We start from the raw sequence: 8,771 nt of genomic DNA on the forward strand, positions 1-8,771 counted from the left end.
GTATGTACTTGGACTGGACATGTAAATTGCATTGACTATATAGTACTTGTATTTTGTTTACATTTTTTTTTCATCATTTTTTAATATCTGTTCACTTTATTTGATCCATATTTTAACTTCCAAAAACTGCACCTTGAAATACATATAAAGTCTGGAAGAGGTCAGAAGACAAACAGCAAACTCTTTATAAAGCCATATTCAATTGAAGTCAAAATGATTCAGAGATCAATGATGATAAAATGTAATGGATGACACAATGTTCATGTATGTCTGTGAGTGAAATTTTGTGGTTTATAATAAATAGATGAAGTTTGAAGTTATCATTTTAAAATATATAAACATGATAAAACAAAATTCTTTCTAAAAAGAACTAACGTTATATTAAATGTTAATTCATTCTTATCATTCAAAATGTTTTTTGGTTTTTTAATTCATTGTAATCAGATGTAATCATGATTACCTATGCCAATGTAATCATTAATTTAATCAGAAATGAAGAAATGAAGGAAATCATTAATTTAATTTAATCATACAAATGACAAAGTAATTGTAATTTAATTATTTACATTGAAAGTAATCAGACCCATCTCTGATAACCTGTAAATACTTGAACAAAATGTCATATTCAACCTTTCCATGACTATTTTAATGTTATAACAGTAGAGGAACATCAGAGCTCCAGATAAGGTGCGTATTTGCGTGATCACGCAATACAAATAATAAAAAACCTAATGCAATTGCTCATTGCAGGGTTCAATAACCCAATTAATTCAAAGGAAAACCCAATTATATTCCAAAACCATGAGTTCTCAACCTTTTATTGGCTACCATTTGCGTTATTTACCCTTATCTGTTTACAATGGTCGCGTAAACTATTTTTATAATATTTATAATTGGAAATTTCTTTTTGTTCTAAAAATAGATCCCTGCATCAAGTAGCTGAAATGGGTCCCTGTTAGAGTTTTCCGTTGCTCAATAGGTACACGTGTTTTTGAAAACATTTCGATCTTCTCGGCGTTTATCCAATTAGCGTGTGTCATGAAGTCATATTTTTTTCGCATTGCTTGGGATTTATCATTACATACATTGAATTAAAACAAAAGTGAATGTCACCCAATACATTAAGGAGCTTGGTGGTGAAAAACCCAATTTGATATTAACATGAGGGGTGAATTGGAATTGATAATGCAATCAAAAAACTTTATCACCCAATTATATAAGAAAATGGTGGGTAAAAAACCCAATATGTGAATTCTTATCTGGAGCTCTGGGAACATGGAACATTGAAAAGTTATTCAAGAAATCATCGAAATATATCTACAATCATTAATTTTACTTGAATTTACTGTTGTGTGAACTTGCAATATCCTACGATGCGAATACCGAGTTATCTCCCTTAGATCTCTTTCTCGCACCGAATAAGCTGACACAATTGCGTACCTGGGGTTTTTGTGATCTGATAGACTAAAATATAAACCAAAAAATGATTTTACTTCATACTTTATACCCCTCAACATGTTACCAAACCTATTTAAGGATGTACTAAGGTGAGGTTTTGGAATTTGTGTCAAATGTTCAGACTCCTTGGTGTGTTTCCATACAATACAATGTAAAATATTTTGCCCCATAACACCCATTTATTTTTTCAGATAAGACTTAATCATGTTAATAGCTCATGAAAGGTCATTTACCAAAATTTTAGAAGATTCTTGATTTTCTTTCTTTTGTTTTGTGACCCAAATGATACCACTATGCAAATATAAGGTAAAAGTCTGAGTCAGCCTTTTCCCGCCATATATTAAATCTCAAATATCTCGAAAAGGAGGTCCATGACCTACAATGTATCAATATTTTTAGCTTAACCTTATCTTTAATTGATGATCTACCAGCTCATAGTATCAATTTTAATTTCTTAATTTTTACCTAACCTCACCTAAGTACATCCTTAAGGGGTCATCCATAATTGTCAACCATTTTCCAAAGTGTACAAAATGTACACTCGGGAGAAAGGGGTTAAAAAATCAACATTTTTACAGTACGTTTTTTTTTATTTCCGAAATTAGCAGTTATTTCGTGTCCGTAGGCATGGTAGGGAAGGTCGATGTATAAAATTGAGAATTGGCTTGGGTGTGTTTCTCTTCTTATTTCTTCTTTATTATTTTCACTTGATGATATTTATTTCGTTATCATAATTCTCCTCAATCCGGATTGAACGATTAAAAGATCAAATCATATGAAAACTAAATCTTTCAAAAATGTGAACTAGTAAAATTATTTAAACAAAAAGTTTGCAAGCATTTCTCATTACCCCCGATTGTCAATTTCAGCTGCTTTATTATAGATCGTTATCGTTTCACTCTGTTTAATAAACAAAATCGATGGAAACACTAAATTCTTTGAATGTTTTGATTTTGACAAGACACCATTTTGTGAAAAGATTTTAAACTGGTCCTTTGATTAATTTTCTTGTAATGCATTCCAAAATAGTAAACCAGTAAACCGGAAGTAAACTTATTTTTCTTAGTATAAGCCTCTTCTAATTAGGAGCACCTCCATATGAAGTTTAACCTTAACTTAAAAAATATCCAGTATATATGCATACGGCCTAGCCAAGATCAGATGTGCATTTCATATTGGGTCTATGTTATGGGCTTGTAAAGACAAGAAAATAAACTTTACATAAGTAATACATCTTTGAACTGAAGAAGAGAATGATGGGTTTCACAATGAATATCAAATATCTTGTATAGGTGTTACCGTTTTGAAAAAAACCACTAAAATACATGCTGAAAATGGTCAAAATTTCACGTTATGTTGTTTCATTTAAAATTTCACTGTTTTTATCAATTGATAGTTAATAAGTGAACTTAATTTGAACTACATTATTGGTTTACTGTTATAGACAATTTATTCATCTTTCTTTTACTGGTTGTTGCAACAAAAAATCTTCAGTGGTTACAAAGTTATGGTAAAAAGTTGAATACTATGCGCTTGTTATGCAATTTTGTACTTTTGGTTTTGGCTTGCTCAGTGTAGTGATAAAAGAGAAAAATAAATCAAATTTATGCTATTATGTGTTTTGTTTTCTCTTCCAGTATATACATTATCAAAAACTACCTCATTTATCAAAATTGCAGTACCCTAGCTGGAGATATATGCCATCAAAGTTGGATATACAAATAAAGTGAAAAAATGTCTTGTCCGTAGACATGCATTCCCTAGTAAACTGGAAGCATAATTACATTAATGTTGCATTGCTAAGTTCCTGTTCTTTTGTAGATATGAAAACACTACTAACATTTTTTTCTTCCATCTATTAATAGAGGAAAAAATTCAAAAATATGTCAGAATGTCTTGTCCGTAGACACATGTCTTGTCCGTAGACATGTCTTTTTAACAATATTGCTTGGCTTTATGGGTCTTAATTAGTCCTATGTGTTGTTTAAACTTAGAAATATCTTATATTTAATAAATAAATGGTAATTTAAGTGTTCTCAATTTTTGTAAAATTACTTTACAGGAGTGGATTTTAAAAAGTGTCAGATTATCAGTTATAAAAAGCATACCTTATTTTACTTCAATATTGTTTATTCCAGTTGCTGCATACCTTAAAAGATTAACTAAATCAAATGAAGAAAAAGTACTTCTCTCTCTCTAACTTTATCTTTTGCATTTCAGTATTAACAGCAGACGAGGACGTGTCTACGGACAAGACACTTATACATAACAAGTATTAAATTCAATTATTTGTCTGCTATGGAACTTAAATCTTATTTATAGGTGATGAAAGTTATCTATTCAAATTAAAACTCAGTATTTTTAACATAAATATAGTCACAATTAATTCTTACAGATTTTTTTTTTAACTGAAATTGTCTTGTCCGTAGACATTACCACAATATATTTGTATCCAATTTCCTTGAGTTCAGCCTAATTTGATAGGTAAAATGTATGTTATTTTTTCAAGAGAACACATTCAACTATGTCAAAATTGAGTTTTAATAATAGTTTGATTGTTTTAAACAGTCAGATATATGGATTTCAGTTAAAAGAATGTGTCTTCATTTTGGCTTAATCAATAAATTATTGAGATATGTAAAGAATTATGGCTACATTTTTATATTTTCCAAAATTTAAAAAACACAGCTTAAAATTTAATTAGTAACTTTTAATCTTAACTTTAACAATCATCTTTGAAAGCATTTAATTGAATATCAATAAAATGTCTTGTCCGTAGACATAATAATTATCAAAATGTATTTGTTTCCATTTTCCTCGAAGTTAAGCATCATTTGATAGATAAACTTGATAAAATGTATGGTTTTTTTTTCAAGAGAACACTTTCAGCTATATCAAAATTAGGTTTTAATAATGCATTTCATTAAATATGAATACAATGTCTTGTCCGTAGACAAAACATATAAATAGTATTGCTAAGTTTGATTGTTTATTGTAAGAATATGCATCAAGTTATTTTAATGTTCGATACACCAAAAGAAAGGTTTTTTTTGGAAGTTTTGTTATTTATAGATAAGTTTAGATACAGTTTTATCAGATAAGATTAATGATCAAAGAAAGCTACTGTTGTTTGAAATAACTGTGAGTTAAACATGTTCTTGTCATTTTTTTTTCAATTAAAATGTTTGATATTCAATAATTCTAAACATATTTTGTTGTCTTTGTCATTGACCAAAAATCTGACACTGGTGACCATGTCTTGAAGGCAACCATTAAAGAAAATTATACAGTTTTTAAACACCATTTATTTAATAAAAATATTAAATATTTCTTCCAAAAACTGCATGTAATTATATAAATGCTTCCAGTGTTAGCCTAACGATGGCAATTTTTCATAATTTAAACCATTTTTTAACCAAAATATCAAAAGAGTTTTTCCCTGAGGTGATACTCATTTTTGACTTCAGGTGAAACACAAAATGCACATCTGATCTTGGCTAGGCCGACAAACGATAATAGTGACTGTGCCATGAATGGCAAATTTACAGGGACCTTTTAAATAGAAATACAGGCAAGAAATTTAAAAACTTTAAATGTTTTAAAACATTACTCTTTTATTGATTGCTGTCTTGAGCTCTGATTCCACAAGAACTGTCAGTCCATCCTTTACCAATGCAATATAACCATGCATTTCCCTTTCTTTGATTCTTTATAGCATAATTTATGTGCCCTTTTGTTTATCTTTTGCATGCTCTAGGTGCCCTTTGTGTGATAGGGGAAACACTAATCTTTGTACTCTTTATTCTGACAAAACACAAGCATCACAGACAGATGTCATCAAATAAAACAGGCAGATATGTTTTAGTTTATTTTCAATGCAAATTTCTATATTAAACTAAAATATAATAAACAGGATCTTCTTTTTATTAGGCCAGGGTTTTTTAATTTGTTGGTTTACGGATTTTACCAATGAAAAAGTCGGGTCGGTCGGTCTGCAAAAAAAAGAAAAAAAATATGCTATTTTGTCATCATTTCTTAGATTTTAGTTCGATGAAATCAGCTGTCATAAACATCGCATGACATTCTAATAATTTCCCGTAAACAAAAAGTGGACGGGGACTGCTTGGATATCGTCATTTCACAAACATGAAAAACAGATTCGCGTAGCTCTTAATCAATTCCCGATAACTTGGTGGGCTTGGTGAATTACGATCTTCAAGCACGAAAACTGATAAAGAAGAAAAAATGTAAAAACGTCGTACGAAAATAAGTTTCAACACACATGTCAACAAACGTAATGGACTCGTCCACTGGAAAAAAACGAGAATATCGGATAAATCTGTTGTCATGCATTCCCGTTTTTTTTTGGACAAATGGACGATATTTTTTTATGATCTATGAAGCAAGAAAATTTCAAATGATTTGTTAATATTTAGTACTTTAACTTGACGTCTTCTACCTGTCCACATTTGGACAAGTCTATTTCTATCAGATGATGCATCTTACGGACTGATGACAAATACGGTAAACGAATTGATTTTGTAATTGGTTTTAAACACAGGTTTCGTTTCGCAAAATTATTTTGGCAAACCACATTTCAAGGTCAGTTATAATTGATTTGTCTATTTTTAGAAACGTAAAATGGAAGTTTTATTTTTTTCACTACAGAAAGTGTTATCAATTTTAATAGTGATTAATGCATTTCATTTCATAAAAAAACGAGTATTTTAATTATTTTTTAGGGATAATGCATTTGTTACGGTCGGCGGGAATAAAAAAGCATGAAAAGTGAATTTTATTTTTATTCTGGAAATCGGCAAAATCGGATCGGCGGATCCGTAAACCAACAAATTAAAAAATTCTGGCCTTAAGAATGATTGATTCCTCTCTTAAAATCTGAAAATGAGGCCCCTCATGGGGGGGTCCTAGTAATCACATAATCACCATTTTTTTGCCAATATAATCACATAATCATTAAATATTTGCTTATCTTTAGTAATCAAATAATCATAAACTAAAAATACAGTCCTAGGTAATCAAATAATCATGAAATATTTGGCTTAATAATCAAATAATCATTAAAAAAACGGCCAAGTAATCACATAATCAAAAATCCCATGAGGGCCCTCGAAAATGGTTGATGTACACTTTTTGAGGGAGGGTGGGGGGTCTGAAAAAGTGTACGTTTTGTACACTTTGGAAAATGGTTCACAATTATGGATGACCCCTAAGGAATTATTAAGGATTTTCCATGGACCTACCAAATTTTCATAAAAAAAGTTTCACTTAACTTGTGAATTTATAACATTTTAACAACACTAAAAAATTTTAATTATAACTATATAAAATAAGGAAGCTAATTCAATCCATAATTGAACACTTTGGTTTTTATTAATGTACGAATACAAATAAGACCATGCAAGTCCAAAAACCACAAGGCATGCACTTTTACCAAAAAAGGGTAAACTTTGACCTTTTATCACGTGACCAATGTCTTGACCTTAGAAGCCATCAATTTGTTTGCTGTCCAACTGTTTACCCATTATATTTTATGTAATTGAGCGAAACAGTTTTTTCAATTGCATTTTTAATTCCAATTCACCCCTCAAGCAAATATAAATAAAAATAATGCACAGAAAATGATTAGAAGTGTTGAAAACATAATGTTTATTTATTTGCATTAATGTTGTTTTTTTTAAACTGCATGCGCAATAGTCCATGGGTATTTTTGAATATTATTTTTTTATGTCGCATGCTCCACAAGTTTACAATGCATAAATAAAAATACAATTTAAATGCGCACCACATATTAGTTTCTGGAAAAAAAACATTTATATTTATCTAATATAAAAATGTTGAGGGAGCATGCTGAATGAATTAGTTATATTTATTCATACAAGACATGTCATAAGGACTGCCTGGGGGGAAAAACAGTATAATTGCTGATGCCAGCTAGGCTTTTGCAATGTCAGAGTATAATCTTTATTTTAATATGCATTATATGCACGAATTTATTTTGTTATGCAGATATAGGATATAATTCAACTTGTACTTGTTTTCGCAGTAAACAGGTTTTGTTTAATCAATATATTATCAAAATGGCCGTCGAGTTATCTTCCGGATCAATAACAAAAACTGTGTCACTTAAATGTCGACGATTCAATGTGTAATTTCGGATGGCAATTAATTATGTATTATTGCAATAGTGCATCAGTTTTAGAATGTTGTTGTCGATAGTATCTTACCATGGGTTACGTTATCGATGTTTTGAAAGTATGTTGACTAGTTGGAGAAAAATCATCCTCTTTTTTTTTCGATCAGCATGTCACGTGATCTATCCCACAATTCTCGAAAACCGCTTAACAAGCAAGGTAAACATGTGAAATGAAAGTACAAAAATAACTTATTTGGCTTGTACAAATTATATCGATAAGTATACAAATTTATAAATATTACAAATGTTGAAAATCTATACATGGGCAAAATATTAGAACTAACATTTCCATATAAACCTACCTCCCCCTTTTTCTACCCTTATAGTATTTGCTTAGTGATTACACAACAATTTACTGACATACTGTATACAATTGCCCATAGATTAAACAATTTATGTCAGATTTGCATAAAAGAGTTTTTACATTCTGTATTCATTGAAGCATTGTGACTGTCTGATCATGAGATGCACAATAATGTTAGTGATATATTCATGAATGACATTTAGAAAGAACCTAATTAACTTATTATACTGCAAAATATAGTAATTTCGTTCCCTATCCATTCCTTACCCGACAAAAAACATTTCATCCCTGACTCATCCCTGACCATTTTGTACTAACTAAGATCTGCTTACCCTTCCTGAGCAACTGAGAATCACCCCTAGTTTTTGGTGGGGTTCGTGTTGTTTATTCTTTAGTTTTCTATGTTGTACATGTTATGTGTTCTATTGTTTGTCTGTTTGTCCTTTTCATTTTTAGACATGGTGTTATCAGTTTAATTTCGATTTAGGTGTTTGACTGTCCCTCTGGTATCTTTCGTCCCTCTTTTTCATACCTGATGGAATATTTTATGTTCGCCATTTTCTTCCAATTACATGAATTATGATGTATTAAATTTCTATGTATGCTATTTCGTTACTTTATCAATTATATTTAAAATTTCATACATGTATGCCATACTGCACCTCATGAATAATTTATATGCATGTGGACCATTTTGTACCTAAGTTATGGATAACAGTTATATATACATGGCTTCTTCTTAAGTGAATATCAGCTTGTGTCCCTTTTCACTTCATTTTTCGGCAAAAGCAAGTT

General features: G+C 30.1%; 1 protein-coding gene across 1 annotated transcript in view; it reads right to left on the reverse strand.

Annotated features, from left to right (window-relative positions):
- Positions 1 to 7,792, reverse strand: part of LOC143071899 (uncharacterized) — a 30,956-nt gene extending 23,164 nt beyond the window's left edge. The window contains exon 1 of the mRNA XM_076246572.1: positions 7,704 to 7,792. The gene's annotated coding sequence lies outside the window, so the exon portion shown is untranslated. The remainder of the gene's footprint in view (positions 1 to 7,703) is intronic.
- Positions 7,793 to 8,771: the final 979 nt, after the last annotated feature.

This window comes from Mytilus galloprovincialis, chromosome 4 (assembly GCF_965363235.1).
Source record: "Mytilus galloprovincialis chromosome 4, xbMytGall1.hap1.1, whole genome shotgun sequence".
NCBI classification, from domain to species: Eukaryota; Metazoa; Mollusca; class Bivalvia; order Mytilida; family Mytilidae; genus Mytilus; species Mytilus galloprovincialis.